The sequence below is a fragment of the Rattus rattus genome, chromosome 2 (assembly GCF_011064425.1).
Source record: "Rattus rattus isolate New Zealand chromosome 2, Rrattus_CSIRO_v1, whole genome shotgun sequence".
NCBI lineage: Eukaryota > Metazoa > Chordata > Mammalia > Rodentia > Muridae > Rattus > Rattus rattus.
Genome location: NC_046155.1, coordinates 135233871 through 135250670, shown reverse-complemented (window position 1 = coordinate 135250670; position 16800 = coordinate 135233871). Strand labels below are relative to the sequence as shown.

General features: G+C 46.3%; 1 pseudogene; it reads left to right on the top strand.

The window, feature by feature from the left end:
• The first annotated feature begins 11582 nt into the window (after positions 1 to 11582).
• Positions 11583 to 11981, top strand: LOC116893257 (annotated as a pseudogene).
• Positions 11982 to 16800: the final 4819 nt, after the last annotated feature.

Sequence of the window (16800 nt, the reverse complement as noted above, 5' to 3'; positions counted from 1 at the left end):
GAGTGCTCTGTCCGCATTTGATGGGTTCCATAACTTTTAGGCCTGGAGCAAGGTAGACACACTCCTAGTAGAAGGACTTTGCTCAGTTCATTGTAGGAAGCAGTCAGGGAGGGACCAGGATAAGATACACCCATTGAATGCAAGCCCGTGTGACCGACCTCCTCCAGGAGCCCTATCCCTGTCAGTCAGTCATCGAGGGATTCGTCAATGGAAAAGTCCATTGGTGAAGTTTAGAGACCTTGTGATTCAATTCCCCTCTCCACAGAGTCACCATCTGAAGACCATGCCTTTAACACGGAACCTTTTGGGGGATAATGGAATCTTTGGTTTCAAACATGATTCAATCCGTGTTTTATTCCTTGCTGCCTTCAGTGAGGTTCATTTACACCCCTATCGCCCATTTAGATCCTCTGGTTGTATCTCACATCTCATCCTGGGTTCCCAAATTTCTCATTTTTAAAAAATTTGGCTAAGATTTTCTCTGTGCTGTAAGTTTTTAGAATTCTCTCACGTGACTCTCACAGATTGTTGAGTTCACCGTTGTTCTGGTACCATTTGCCCTACGACATCCTCCATCCCTCACCTCTTCAACCTGCTGGTGGCTTTGGCAGCCATCGGAACCTTTATTGTCTCCTATTTTTGTTTCTCGTGACTATCGTAGGGTTGGAACTTTACAGCATGGGGAAATTTCCAGGGTTGTTTACAGTTTGGGGAAATTATGAGTAAAGCCAATGTAAACATTTGCACCAAGGGTTTTGGATGGACGAGTTTCAGTCAGGTAAGACCATGGCCTCTGAATGATGGGATTGCTTAGTGCGGCAAAAACCACCAACTTGTCTTCCAAAGTGTCTATACAGTTGTCATATCAGTAGCAGCAATGAATGACGTCCCCCTCTTGATCCTCATCGCCTCTGCTAGTTTGTATATGGCATTGGCGATGAGGGTTATCGTTTATAGGTGTGGGAAGGCATCTCATTGTGAACAACAATGGAAACATGATTAGTAATTCTCCAATACCAAAGGATGGTGAGCTACAGATAAATTATTCTAAAAGCGTAAACTAGACAGATGTGTCCATTATCTAACTGTCTTACAACTAATGATCAGACTGATTCAGAAATATGATTCAGCCACAGAGTAAGGGGGATATTTAGCTGCTAGTTTTACTTGTGATGTCCAAGGGGTCATTAATAATTTAAAGTTTCATACTTAATACTGCTAAGAGATTTTTATCACCAAGATTAGATTTACTATTTTCAAACAAAGCTGTGTGTGTGTGTGTGTGTTGATTTTGAAGATTTTTGTATCTCTCCATCTATTCATCCACTGCTGAACTGACCTAAAATCCTGACCCAATCCAATAGTACATCCTGAACTGATCTGCACGCAGGAGAGCTCACCGTCTTGTAACATGCTAATAACAAATACGTTATTTTACTTAAGTGTCCAGTTAACCAGATCCTCAGTTCTCATTGTTAAATCGTGTCACTGAAGTTAACAGGCAGCATGCTCTCCCTCAAAGACGGCAGGAAGCTTAGGTAAGAAAATTAACAGTGGAGCAGGAGTACTTGAAGGCGGTATTGATCACCCACTTGATTAGACTAATAAGGACAGATGGATTCAACTTGTCCCCAGTGAAGAAGCCCTGGAGAGACGCACCGTGAAGTCCTGCTTTCCACATACCCATAACCATTCTGGGCCACATCTGTTGCAGGCTGATAGCTGAGGTTCTCATGGCTGATGAGCAATCAGCAGTTCATGTAGTACAGACCAAGCCATCATATGAGGTATAAATGGCTGGATCCTAACCTCTGTCCTTCCTGGGTAAGCTCCTTCAGCTTGCTAAGCCTGTGCCTTCATACCTGTTGCAACCTCGGCTTTTAATCAAGACCAGAAAAATGCTGTGTAAATGCTGTGTACAAAACAGCACCAGCATCTGACAGAAAAGTGGCCACAGGCAGCCGGAAGAGCTCAGGACCACGCTGTGTTTTCCATGCCCAGGGATCCACTTTTTTTTTTTTCAAAAGTTTCAGCCAACCTTTCCAAGTTAGGAAATCTCATAGAAAGCCAATGATTCTAGTTTTAAAAATAAGAATTAATGAGTCATATACTCCAGGTCTACATGTCCAAGAGCCAAGTAGCAGCCCAGCTCATAAGACTTGGTAGCTCTCCAGGATATCGTAAATCTGAACCTTCCCAGCTGTCTCTGTTTTATAATAAAATCATAACTGAACAATAGAGGGGACTCAGCTAGGGAGGACTTCTGCATGCCTCATGTTATTGTAAGTAGGGCTCAGGGGACCAACCCCTCCAGGACAGTGTTCCTCAACCTGTGGGTTGAGATCCCTTGGTGTTGAACAACCCTTTCATGGGGGTTACATATCAGACATCTTATGTATTCTATACTTACTTTACAATTTATAACAGTTGCATGAAGTAAAATTTCCTGGGTTTGGGGGAATTTTTGTTTTGTTTTGTTTTCTTCCTTTTTTGGAGACTCGGTTGTGTCATGTGATGTTTTTCTGGAAACTGTCTTCTGAGAGGATGTTTTTGCTGAAGCAGACATGTGGGAGGATGTTTTGCTGAGAACAGGCACGTTTCTATGGAAGCGGCCTGGAAAAGAGGCATGTGATGTTTTTCTGGAGTGACTGCTTGAGAGAGCATGTGATGTTTGGGAAGGACAGACAGTGGGCGGCACTGTGTGGCATTGGTTCACCCTGCCACACTTTGCTGGTCAACCATCGTCTGTCATGACTTCGTAGAGAGCAATGCATCAAAAGATTTCTGGTGGTGTTCCGGGAGCTCCTCGCCACTTCCGCAGACTCGGACCGATTATATGAGAGTTCATGGAGCCATGCTGCTTCGTGTGAACGGAATGCTGATATCCCGACAACACAGGTTGGATTCGCCCCCAAAAACACTATTTCTAAGTAGTGGTGGGTGTGGGCTAGAAGAGAGGGCACTTAAGTACACATATTAAAGTAGGTTTTAAAGTAAAATAAGCCCACAGTAGCAAAATTACAGTTAGGAAGAAGCGACGAAAATGATTTTACGGTTGGAGGTCACCACAACACGAGGGACGGGGCTAAAGGCTCTCAGCATCAGGGAGACTGAGAACCGCAGCCTCAGAGTAAGGGAAGGCACCTGCACATAATTCTGTTGGCTGAGCCCTGGATTCGTCCCCAGTTGTCCGTGGTCTTTGCGATCCGAACATGCTCAGCTAGAAAACTGCATCTTAGACCTGCACTCTGACAGCAAGTCATTTGTCAACCAAGTTTCTTAAGGGCGAAAATGTCAGTGTCTCCTTCGACATTAAAGAGTTACTGTGAGCCCCATCACTTTGCTGCTCTCCTCCATTGACGCCCTTCTTTCACTGTTCTGTTCAAACTGGAAATCCCAACTCTTACAACATCATCATCATCACCATCATCATCACCACCATCATCATCACCATCATCACTGTCATCATCACCACCATCATCATCACCATCACCACCACCACCATCATCACCATCATCACTGTCATCATCACCATCACCATCACCATCATCATCACCACCACTCCCTTCATCTTCTCTCAGTCTACACAGTGGACCTCTCCCTGCTATGAGCTCACAAGGAAATTCACATTTATAACAATTATTTCGTGTCAGGAACAGTGGCACAAGCCTATAACGCCAGTACTTGGGAGGCTGTCACAAGAGAGTTCAAAGCAAACCTGGGCCACATTGCCAGTCTCTGTTTTTAAAAGTTAATTAATCTCTTAGCCATGAATCCTAGGTGGGTTTTTGTTTTGTTTTATTTTGTTTTTGTTTTTATTTTTTGATGCCTATGTATAATGTCTTATTGTATAGTCTACAATTTAAGTTCACATTTAGGTGAGCCCCTGGTTCAGCTAGAAGGGGAAGTAAGAACAAGTTCACATGAGGATGAATTGTTCAATTATAGATTATAATGGTCGCATAGAATCGTAATAATGGCCATAAAATCTGAAACCACACAAAGAAATATTATTAATCAATAGGAAAAGCAAGACTTTTCAATGACACTGAAAAATGCTCTTCAGAACATTTAAAATCTGTCCTACCAGCAGTTTAGGAAATGTAGAGAGAAATTGGGTTAGGAGTGTGGCCCGGTGATAGCGTGCTCGCCAAGCACGCCTGAGGCTCTGGGCTGGGTCTGAGCACCACATAAATGAACAAATGGGTAAAACAAATAGAATATGAATATTTGTGTCAACACATTCTAAATTGAAACAATAGAATTTGAGACCCGAAGCCCTTCATTTCTTTGTTAGAAATTTGACAAGGCAGAGCAGCGACCTTTGTGTCTCAGGGCCTCAGTGAGCTGGCACGGCCTCCTACCGGGGATCCTGCCTGCTCCTCTGGTGATTCCAGTGTCCCTGGGGTGTACCAGACAGACTCCTTTCCTGTAAGTGTCTTTGGCTTGGGTTTGGAATTTACTGACATTCCTTTCCCTGGGACACACCCACCCTTGTCACACCTTCCCTTTGCTTTTATGTCTGTCCGTTGGGCATCAGCAAATCCCTTCTTTATTTACCTTTGGGTTCTCCAGAGGTGTCAGGATTATTGAAGTGAGAGAGGAGCACCATGGGCTTGTCATTTCTGCCACACTGATCTTTTATGGCAGGCTTGTCACCTAAGGCTCCAAAGGACATGTAAAAGGCCAGCACAGATAAGAGGCAACCCCCCTTCCCTGTGGGACAATAACATCAGTTGTTCAGCCCACCCAAACTGCATGTTCCCAAAACCAGTGGACACGTGATAAACTCCTCCCCGTGGATTGACCAGGATCCCTCTCCTCCGGAGTCTAGCACCCACCCTGGATGGCTGAGGTGTTTGAGTGAGGAATACCCCTCCACTGGCTTGGGTATGAACTCTTGGTTCCTAGCTGGTGGTGTTGTACGACCTTGATGGAGGAAGTATGTCCCTGGGAGCAGGCTTTGGGAGTAGCTAACCTTGACCCTCTGCACGCTCTGCTTCATGTCTGTGGCACGATTTCTCTGCTTCTGTTCCTGTCACCATGCTTGCCTCTTGCTGCCCAGTGTGATGGACTCCTGCCTCTGGACCCATGAGCCAGAATAAACTGTCTCTTCTTTAAGTTGCCTTTGCTCATGATATTTTATCGCAGCAACAGAAAAACAACACAGTCCCCTAACACAGTCAGGGAAGCTGACTGAATTTCTCCTCAAGCAACCTGGGAACGTTTATGAGGAAATGGCCTAAGGTCTTGACTGTGTGACTCGGTACAGCTCCAGTGAGTTTGTGTTTCTACCAGCATGCTCTGGAAACAAATCCCTCTCGGCCACTGGACTAAAGTGAGGACTGCTTGTCAACTGTTTCCTCTGTGATCCCGCTTACATGCAATTCCAATTTCACCCGTCTTCCTCGCTTTTTAAAATAACAGACTCGGATTCTTACTGGCCAACTCTTCTTCTGGTTACCCATTCTTCTAACGTGTCACGTACATAGACTCATTCCTGAGAATAACAAGGGAGCATAGCGGCCCGAAGCCCGCCGTGAGTGAGCTGTGACTGCTCTGCAAAAAGCGTTGGAGGAAATGGTGTGGTCGGTCACTGACTGCGATCTCAGCCATTGTTTACACGTGGACTTGTGAGGGCATGGGTGGTTCAGTGGTAGAATTCTCGCCTGACACGTGGACTTGTGGAGCCTGCACTGGCAGAGCCTGTACTCTGCAGTTTGTATTCTCGGCTGGGATGTCCTGGCAACTGAAACCGGAGCCAAGGTTTTGGGAAACTGGAGTTACTTAGCTGAACCATGATAACTGAATTTCATGGGTATCAGAGCCATGAAAATCGAAGACAGCTAGTGTTTGTGTTTTGCCCTCGCAGGTCCAGTATGAGCCTGAAACCAGCAAGACCCTTGACCTAACATGTAATCCGCACATACCTCCCACCCTGACCTCCAAACACCTACCATAGCACCTCCTGTCAAAAACAAAACCAACAAAACCAAAGAAAACAAAAAAAACCCAACTCGCTAAGATTACTGCTACTTCCTACATCAGGAAAAGGACCGCGCAGATCTAACAGCATCAGAAGCCAGGAGACCTCAGTTCTCGGACAGGATCTGGCATGGATTATGTATTACTTTCAGATTCTCCATCTTTCTTTTAAAAAAAAATTTACTTATTATATATAAGCACACTATAGCTGTCTTCAGACACATCCAAAAAGGGCATCAGATCTCATTACAGATGGTTGTGAGCCACCATGTGGTTGCTGGGAATTGAACTCAGGACCTCTGGAAGAGCAGTCAGTGCTCTTAACCACTGAGCCACCTCTCCAGCCCATCAGATTCTTCATCTTAAAAATGACAGACTGCTCTTAGTTTTTATGTATTACCTATGGATATGATCAGAACCCTAGCAGTTTAGGGTCATAGTCATTCCAAAATGGAGAAACAAAACATTGTCTGGTGGAACTAAGCAACAAATGCCGACAAAATCACTCCTTGCAACAGGTCTCACATGGGAGGTTTATTAAGAGGGGTAAGAACGCAGAAGCTGTCTCTGGGTGAAGGAAGGAAAGAAAGGGAGGGGGAAGGAAAAACCGTGGCTTTTTCTCGGGCGTGGCACATGCGTGGGAGGATATGCGACACGGGCAGCAGTGGGAATGTATCGCTTCTGGTCAGCAAATGGTAACACGCCTTGTTGCCCAGTCAGTCAGGGCTGACCATGGAGGTGCCTGATTGATAACGCTGTTGTCCCCTAGCGGCTTCTGTCCAAACTGTGAACAACGCAGCCCAGGCGTTAGCCCTGCCCACCCTGGAAGAACCCTGCTCGCTTACACTCAGTGAGCCTGCTCTAGGAAAAAGGCACCATCTGGTCCGTTTCCATTCTCCACTGAGGCTGGCCCACTTGCCTAAGTCTCCGTGTACGTAATGCATTCAATATGTCATGCTGTTTCCCTCTAGTACAGAGAGAGAAAAAAAAGATCTGCTCAAAATGCAGTCTAGAACCCCAATATGTATGAAGCCCAGAGCCCAAAACTTTGCAGATCTCCAAAGTAGCGTCCCCAAGTGGCACCGACACGAGTACATTTCCCCTAAGGCTAAAATGACACCTGGAACTTTGCGGGGACTTTTAGATCTGAAGCTAGTCCATAAACGTTGGAATAAAGTCTTTTATGATTTATAAGGCTAATTAAAGCCCAACTGTAGCACTCCTGAGTGATATTAATTATGAGTTCTTCCAACTGCTGAAATGAAGCTATTGAAACGATGCCGCCTTCGCACTTCCCCACAAAGCATGAGGGTGAGGTAGGTTTAGTCATTTGATGAGAGGCTGTGCTGTGTGAGAAGTAAGGCAGACACAAGTGACAGCTCACGCTGGTGACGATGAAGGGGAAGCCCCCTCCACTGCTGGTGGGAGTCCTAACTTGTACAGCCACTACGCATATCAATGTGGTGGTTCCTCAGAAAGTCGGGGCTCGATCTACATCAGGACCCAGCTATCCCACTCTTGGCCATATACCCGAAGGATGTTCCTTCCTACACAAGGACACTCGCTCCACCATGTTCACTGCCACTTTATTCGTCATAGCCAGAAACTAGGAACAACCTAAATATCCTAATGTCCACCTTGGACATGATAGGTTTTTTTCCTCCATCTTGTTATATTTTATTTTGTCACGTTTGGTTGTCGATCTCATAGAAGTCTGTTCTTTTCCTAATGAGAGAAAAGGAGTAGATCGCGATGAGAGGTGAGGTGGGTGAGGAAGTGGAGGGAGTGGCGGAGGGGAAACCATAATCAGGATATATTGTATGAGAAAATAACCTGTCCTCAATAAAAGGACAAAAAAAGCTTAAAACAATGAAAAGATCAATATATTTTAAAAGCGATTTTCTTTAAAAGAGATGACCACCTTCTGCTGCTTTTCATAGAATACCATTAATTCTCCTACGATACCATTAGTGCACCCGTGATTGGCACGCATCTCCACTAATTGGTTAGAACTTGATCTGCCTTACTCGTGCCACATCTGTACTTGTGCAAAAAACGTAGCCGCTAAAGTGACGCAGGTCCACGGCAAAGTCGGCGTTCGTGGTGCTCATCCCGCCGTCCTTTGTACATTAGACTCAGACGCTGCCTCTTTTACATGACTTTTGGGAAATGGTCCATTAGCTTGCTGCACGTTCTGAATCTCCTTGTAGATGAGGTATTGTCGATTCGTTCTGCGAGATCTCGCTAGTGTCCTCTGTAACCTGTGCTGAAGGTAGAACGGCCACATTACAGACAAAGCCGTGGCATCAGGCGTTTTAAACTAAGCTTCGGAAGATCTCCAGGGCATTGGGAAACTTAACGAAAACCTCTTAGAGGTTACAATAGAGGCACTGAGCCAGTGAAAGCAGTTGTCACATTCTGAGATCCAGCACCCAATGGGGTTAGAATGATCTCGGACATAAGTAAACAGAGTGCAGGACTCATATTACTTAATTTCATCTTGTTTACTTATATTAATCTCTACCTATGGCTACTAGTAAAGATTTTCCATTTAATGTGTTCATTTAATAATTCTCCTTTTAAGCTACTCTTTTTTTCTTTTAAAGTGTCAGGAACTATACCTGTACCGTCTCACCAATGTGACTGCATAAGCAGGACCAGAGCAAGGGTGTCAGCAGCAGATGTTAACGTAATGAGAGGAAAGGTCCCAAGTCCTCAGCTCTAGGTCAGAACTAAATGCGCTGAAGGAATGCAGGGAATGGGAGGGAAATGTCTTCCTCAGCAAGAGGATATCAATCAATTATCCAATACCCAACAGCCAGCCCTGAAAATATGTACATGTAAGTCACATGATGCAGACTGAGCAGACTGCATGATGTCTTTAAGAATACAAATATATGTCTACAACTAATGGTAAAAGGGACGATGAATTTGAGAAGGACAAAGAAGGGGTGTAAGAGAGGGTTTGGAGAGCAGAACGGGGAGGAGGAAGTGATATTATAATCTTAAAACATACCATCTCCCCACACATATGCAACAGATGTGCAGCTTGGTCTTTGTGTGGGTCCCAAACACACGAAGCAGGGGCTGTCCCAAATGCCATTGCCTGTACTATGTGGGGTATGTTTTTCTAGCTGGGCTGTCCTGTCTGGCCTCAGTGGGACAGGATGCGCCTAGCCTCACAGAGACCTGAAGTGCCAGGGTCGGGGGATACCCAGGGGTCCCCACCTGCTCGGAGGAGTAAGCAGGATTTAAAGTAAATAAGTAAAAATTTAATATTAATATTATTAATAATAGTAATATTTTTAAATAATTAAATAAAAACACAACAGGAATCACAAATTTATCTTGAAGATTTAAATAAAAGTACACAGAGTTAGGTAGGTAGGGATGGTGGGAAGACCAAGGATGTATTGAGAGGGAATATAATCAAAACACATTATGAAAACTTTCAGTGAACTAACCAAGATTCTAATATCCTAATCTCAATAAGTAAAAGGAGTAATATTTAAAATGTCTTTCGAGGTGGCCCAGACCTGTAAATCCCAGAATTGATGAGGCTGAGGGAAAAGAATTAAGAGTTTTGTGCCCACAGCCCTAGGCAGCTCTGGTCCCTGCCCAGAGGCTTCACTTTGCAGGGAGCATCAGTCAATGGAATGATGCGCGTTAGGTGAAAGTGAGGAGAGGGCCACATCCCTGGCTCTAAAAGGTCATCTACATCAATGCCTGCAGTGTCCTGGCTCGGAGAACATAGTGAAAAAGGAAGTAGAGAGAATCTAAGCGCGGGAGGAAGGGAGCAGCACTAAGAGGTTCTATATTCTGTACAGACGTGGGTTTGCACTCAGGAACTCTGCAGCACTGGTCACCTGCACAAGGTCCAACTAAGATCAGCCAGATAAAACCTAGGTGTGGTGGCCATTCCTGGGTGTCAACTTGACTATATCTGGAATGAACTACAATCCAGAATTGGAAGGCTCACCTTTGATCCTGATCTTGAGGCTGGGAGATACAAGTGTCTAACCTGGCTCTTGGTATGGAGATCTTGAGGCAAAGTGGCTATGAATCCTGGGAGCTTAAGGCAAGGAGATCTCTGAGTTCAAGGTCACCTGGGACAAAGCAAGTCCCAGACCCAGGCGCGGTGGCACACAGCTTTAATCTGGGACACACCCTCTGCTGGAGATTTACATAAGGACATTGGAAGAAGAGAGAATTTCTCTTTTTTACTTGCCTGCCTGTCTCATGGGACTGAGGCACTGCTAGATCCTTGGGCTTCCGTTCATAGCTGCTGCTGACCATTGTTGGGGCATTGGACTACAGACCATAAGTCATCAATTCTCTTACTGTATAGAGACTACCCAAGCGTTCTGACTCTAGAGAACCCTGACTAAGACACTAGGATAGATGGGCTAGAGCTCCAGGTTACAGGCTTGGGAGCTTTGGGAGTTAACAGGTGCTGAAAAAGAGAAAAATCTTTTTGAGAAATGTGGCCATGTGTACATTTCCCATGCCCCAAAGGATAGACCCTCATCCATGCACAGATGGGTGACACCAAATGGACAGAGGGGGTTATCAAACAAATATGACGTTGGGAAGGGGAAGTTGGGGGTGGGCATGAGGAAAGCTGGAGCGGGGCAAGGAAGTAGACAGGATCATATTCATAATAAAATGTATGGCGTCCTCACCGTCGATGTCCATTTTCTTTAAAGGTCATTTTTTTCAAAGGAATGTATGTACTGCTTCTTAGAGTGCTCCTGGAGGCCACTTAATGAACCCTCAAACACGTAAATCTGCTTGGTCATGAGATGCTGGCAATCAGTAGCTTTAGTCAGAACTGAGTTATCTGACGTGTGTGTGTGTGTGTGTGTGTGTGTGTGTGTGTGTGTGTGCACGCGCCTCCCAGGAAATGATATCCAACTTTATAGCTCACACGCTGACCAGGAACAGAGATTTCAAGGCATCAAAGAGCAGGTGAGAGACAACACAGCTTCTCCTAGTGATTAAAGGCAGATCACAGATCACAGGAGCTGAACGTGGTATAGAACGTCACAAGGTGGTCCTGAGGCCACAAGGGAAGAGTGGAGGAGAAAGCATCTGGAGATCCAGTTTTGAGCTCTTGGCGAGGGAGTAAGAGAAGATGCCCAGACGGGACGTGATAGGGTTTAGTCCTAGGTGAAATACCAAGGCCAGGAACAGATAGACTCCAGGAACCTCAAACTGCCAAACCCACGTTCAGGGAAGCAGTTCTCCAAGTGTGGCCTCCAGCCAGCCGTGCCAGTGTCTCTTGGGAACTTGGAAGAATTAGCTGGCGATCCGCCTAGGTGTGCTGACTCTTATGCTTGGGTTTCCACAGCTCTCAGGGCATTCGGGTTCAGAGGGTAATGCCCCAGGGCTGGGATAAAAATCTTGGAGCATGTGTGAGTCTGTTGTCATGCAGGAAAGCAACTAAGTACAGTACACGCATGCGCATAGTGAGTGTGGGTCCTAGAGTAGCAGTGTTTCGTGGGTTGCCTCAGTCTAGCCCATTGGGCGTTGCCACCCATGACCTTGCACGGAAGCCTGCAAGGAGGAGTCTCCACTGAGAGCCTCGGCCTTGAAACATGGCAACCATCCCTTCCAGCAGCTCACTCACGGCTACCCATGACTATTGGTGATACCTGGGCTCCTGGTCCAGCAACAGCTCCAGCGGAAGTGCCGAGTACCCACCGGGGGGACATTCGGGGGTAGGGGGGAAACGCCGTGCCCCATTCCCCGGGATCTTCCCAAGGCTGACCCAGACCACTGGAGGGCCAGCTTCTTTTTCGGGAAATCCACCCTCCCATTCATGACCACAGTGTTGGAGTCGTCTGAGCACTCTGGCAGAATCCTTCCAGGCTTCCAGAAGCCCGATCACCTGTGGCCTGGCTCCTGAAACCATGAAGAAGCAGCCAGTCATCCATCCTGGCCAACAGCAGAGCCCAGTTCTGATCTGTCAAAATCAGCAGCCTGCCCAAGCTTAAGTGGTGCTAGACCAGAGCCCACCCTCTCAACCCTTCTAGGAACTAGGAAGGCTGAACAGACACCCGCAGGAGCTGGAGAGAGCCCCCTCTTGAGTCACAGCACTGAGCTTTCCTGACCCCATAACTTGAACAAAGCAAAAAATAAACTCACAGCAGCTATCAAAAAAAGGGGGGAGGTGGGGACACTCTGGAGCAGGTGACCTCAGAGAAGAGACACTGGAAGGTAAGCAAGGAATGCTGGGCTCAGGACCTGGCTCTGACTAAGGCTCTCTTCCAGAGCCAGAGAGAAAGTGCTGTCCATTACTGAACAAGATAACACAAAAGCCACCCAGAAACAAGACTTGAAATTCCTATTTTCCTCTTGAAGGATGTATTTGATAACATAAAATCTTCATCTTTCTGTGTGGTAAGATTCCTCAGCAAAAATTTCAGTATGCAGCAGAGGTAGTGACAACAGTTGTCCCTTTCCATCTAACAGGAATTAAAAATACAGACGGCTCATAATATGCAGCAGGTAAGTCGATGAAAATAATCCAGTAGGAAACGGGATGAAAGGCACGTACACGAAAGGGGACGGATAATATGTGGGAAGCTAGTCACACTGGCCACCCAGGAAATGGAAATGGAACTGGGAATGGCTGGGTGTGGTGGCACACACTTCGATTCTAGTACTTGGAGGCGAAGCAAATGGGTCTCTGTGAGTTCGAGGCCCGTTTGATCTGCATAGAGTTCCGGGCCAGCCAGGACTGCATAGCGAGGTCCTGTATGAGCGGCTGTGACTAGGAACTATCTAGACACAATATTGTTTAAAACTGAGCTATCCCAGGAAGGGGAGGAGCCAGAAGCCTGGGAACATGCAACAATCAATCACAAGGTTTGGGAGAGGAGTCCCTGGGTCACCTTTCAGATTAGGCTTTATTGGGAGAGAGATTTTGGAGATAAGGCAGGGCATGCTGGAGACTTGAAGCTGAAGAACGCTGGAGAAGAGCATCATACCAGACAGCATGGTGCTTTCCTGAAGGGAGAGAGCCTTCAAAGCCCAGAGGATCTGCGAGACAGCTGCCACGTTTAATGTGGTGGGGATCCCGAAGGAAAGAGCCTCAAATCCCGCCAACCGAGGGGGTTCTGGCTCAGATTTGCAGAGGGGTAGCAGGAAGTTCCATACCACGTGACTTAGCTAGGCCTAGCCTACAAGCCGAGGGGAGCGGCAGGCAGTCGGTAGGACTACAAACTTACAGGGGAGCAGCGGGCCTTATTTTCCATCGAGCTCTCTCACACCGAACAGACAGCCATGAGGCACAGCCTGACTGTCCCCAGCTGTTACATATGACTGATCTTTAAATGGCAGGTCCGTGATCTAACCTGTCACAGCCCCAGAGTGAGACATGGCCACCTCAAACAGTCACCGAGTGGGATGGACCAGATGCTGACAAACCAAAAAAAAAAAAAAAAGGTCCAGGCAGTGGGAGGCTCAGCTTGGAGAGTGGAGTGTGGAGTTCTCTGAGCTCTCAGAGCTGACTTCACTTCAGAAAGCCCTAACTTGAGATCAGCAGCGGGCAGCGGGATCAACGCTGGAGCCATGGGGGTTTCGAAGTCGAGTCTGAGAACTCGGAAGCTGGTCAGGTGACACGAAGGCCCATCTCTCCAGCAGGCTGTTCAAATGCTTTTGAGGGTTAGAAGTACACAATCGGGTCTGCCTGCCCAACACTGTCTTTCTCTATCTTTGAAAAGTGCTGGAATTAGAACACTCCCGTTAGTATCTTAGCCAGCCCGAACTGGCTTCTCCAGAGGGTGGAAGAACCCACTTGGCCCAACTGACTGAAAAGCCAAGTGTGTCCAGCAGAGGCCTCTGGTGTGCAAAAAAAAAGAACCTCCTGAAGCAAAGACAGTGCTGGTGGACACTGTCCAGAACAGGCTTGGCAAGCGGGGCATAGGAAAGACAGTTCACGGGGCAACTGACCATATCTCTGTCTGCCTCGAGGACGGAATTTTAGAGGACCCAGAAACAAATGCCCCAAAATTCATTTCTCTTTCCCCTTTATGTTTCCCTTTTTTCTTTATACAACACTTTTACAAATACTTTGACTCTTAGAGAAAGAGAGGGAGAGGGAGAAGGAGGGGGAGAGAGAAAGAGAGGCTTTTGTGTTATTTCTTATTTAATTTATTTATGATTTTATTCACAACCCCCCTCCTTTTCACTCATCCTAGATATTCACATGCAAAAATATACTCCCTATTTCTTCATCTGTATAAATATTGAGTCAAAATGGATATAGACACTATGAAGGACCCCAAACTCAGAAATTGCCAGAGGGAAATGGGGAGGGGGGACCCTTGAGATTTGGCTTAGAATAGGAAAGGCATATTCCTGGGAAGAACTCCGGAAACTCCGGAAATAATCATGAGACCTGACAGACAAGAGCAGATGAAATTTAAAAGTTTCTGCACCACAATGCCAAGAGTCACAAGGGTAAAGTAGGAGCCTAGAAAACCAGAGATCTGCAGCCGTACACCAGAGGGGGGATTGACACCCAGAATCTACGGGGCCTCCTCTGAATTAAATACCATCACCACAAAAATTAGCAAGCAAATCATCCAATCAATAAATGGACAAATGAGTGAGACCATTCTCAAAAGCAGAAATACAAATGGCCAATAAACATTGGAAATCTGATCAATGTCCTGAACTAGGAGAGAAATGTAAACTGAAATCACATTAATAGACCATCCCACCCCATCAGAGTAGCCACCATCAAGAAAATGAATGAACAGAAATGTCGGCAGGGATGTGGAGAAAGAGAAAGGGGTGCCACACAGATTCTCACATGAGCCTCTTTAGGGTGGCTCTGTACTCGGTACTGAGGGAGAGTCTCAGGAGAGCGGCACAAGGATCGTGCTTTGTACTGTGGTTGAGATTATAAATTGGTGCAACCCTTGACAATAGCAACTGATTGCCATTTACTTGTTTATGGTGTTGGGGATCTAATCCTTGCAAATTCCAGGAATGGCTGTACTATGGAGCACTCTCCAGCTTTGACTGTCTCTTCCGGTGAAAAAATGGTGAAATGTGGGCCAGCAAGACACTCAGCACAAGTCTGATTGTCAACCAAGCCTGAGTTCAGTCTCTGGAACCCAGGGTAGAAAGGGAGAGCCAACTCCTGAAAGCCGTCCTCTGACCTCCACACATGTGGGCCCACATTCACACACACACACACACACACACACACACACCACACACACACACCACGCACATATACACACCATGCACATATACACACACTTATCATACATGTAAGCGAAAAGGAAACTGTATTATGTCTTAAAAGTGGCCAGACTTGGAATGGTGCCACAACTCATAATTCCAGTATCTGTAAGATTGAGGGTGGAAGTTAGAGCCAGTCTGGGCTACACGCAAATCAGAGAGAGAGAGAGAGAGAGAGAGAGAGAGAGAGAGAGAGAGAGAGAGAGAGAGAGAGATATCAGCAACAAATATAAGGATATTCATTTACATGGCCCAGGAAAAAAAAGAATCTCTATAAAATACAGGCCTCCATCATTTTTCAAATAATTTTTGAAATAATCAAAATAAACTTTAAGACAGTTTAACGTCTGTGTAGACACCCTCTTATTCAGAACACACTGTTCCAAGTAGCTCTCAATTTTCTTTTCTTTTCAGATATTATAAGCCTCTGAAGTCACTGTACATGTCACCCAAGAACATATAGTGTTGAGAAATAATGGAGCTTATTAAAGAAGCAATCTACTCAAACCGTTTTGAATATTGAAATTCTATATGAAACGAAACCCAAGTTAAATATCTCAGTGCCAAGCTCTTTCTCTGGGGGGAGGGGGAGTCTGTGTTAAGCCCCATACATTCTAAAGCAGGGGGGTAAAGAAGAGAGTGTGCCCAGCTCAATGTTAGGTGGGGCAGCCTTTACCAGTCACAGGAAGAATGGGCTATGGAGAAAGAGAAACCAGCACTGTGGTTGCCCCTCGGTGAATACTGTGAGGACATTGCAGGAGTTCAGATCTCTAATTCCATGGATGTCCGGTGTTGAAGCATGTCGGTCCCCGGAATGGAGCTAAAGCACGTTGTGGGGCTTTAAGAAGTGGAGCCCGCTAAGAGGTCTCCAGGATTATTCGGAGCATGCCCTCCCTCTGCCCTTCCTTTACTTACTGGCCATAAAGTGAGGAATTCTGTTCACTGTGCTCCAAGCAACGCCTAACTGACAGTGAACTGCGACCTCAAGAACCAAGCAAAACAAACGTTTCAAAGAGGATCATTTCGGACATCTGCTCCCGCTACAGAAAGCTAACGTCCCCAAACCCATTCAGTGGTGTTCCTGGGGACATCCAAACGCAGGCTAACTTCAATCACACCCAGCCAGGAAACAGGCAGAGGGGATGCTGAAAGGAGAGAAAGCCTTATGGTTTGTGTAGCCTCAAAAGGTGTTGAAGCAGCAGCCAGCAGCCCTGTGCTCCTGCCCCTGCCCCCTCCCCCTGGAGCCCTTGCCTCCACCCCGACAGCTGTCAGACAGACAGCTCCCCCTCTGTGGCAAACAGAAAATTAGAGGGAACAGAGCTTCTGACTCTTTGAGAATTTTCCCCCCTGAGGAATAACAGGAGCAGTGAAAGCTCAAGAGGTACATAGTGAAAGTCTGTTGGCTTTTCACCTTTGTCCCACATTCCTAATGTCCATGTGTCCTGAGGACACACACACACACACACACACACACACACACACACACACACACTCTTCCTCTTCCTCTTAGCACTGCCCTGTTCCATTTTGACTCTTCTGTCCAAAGTCTTTGGGCTT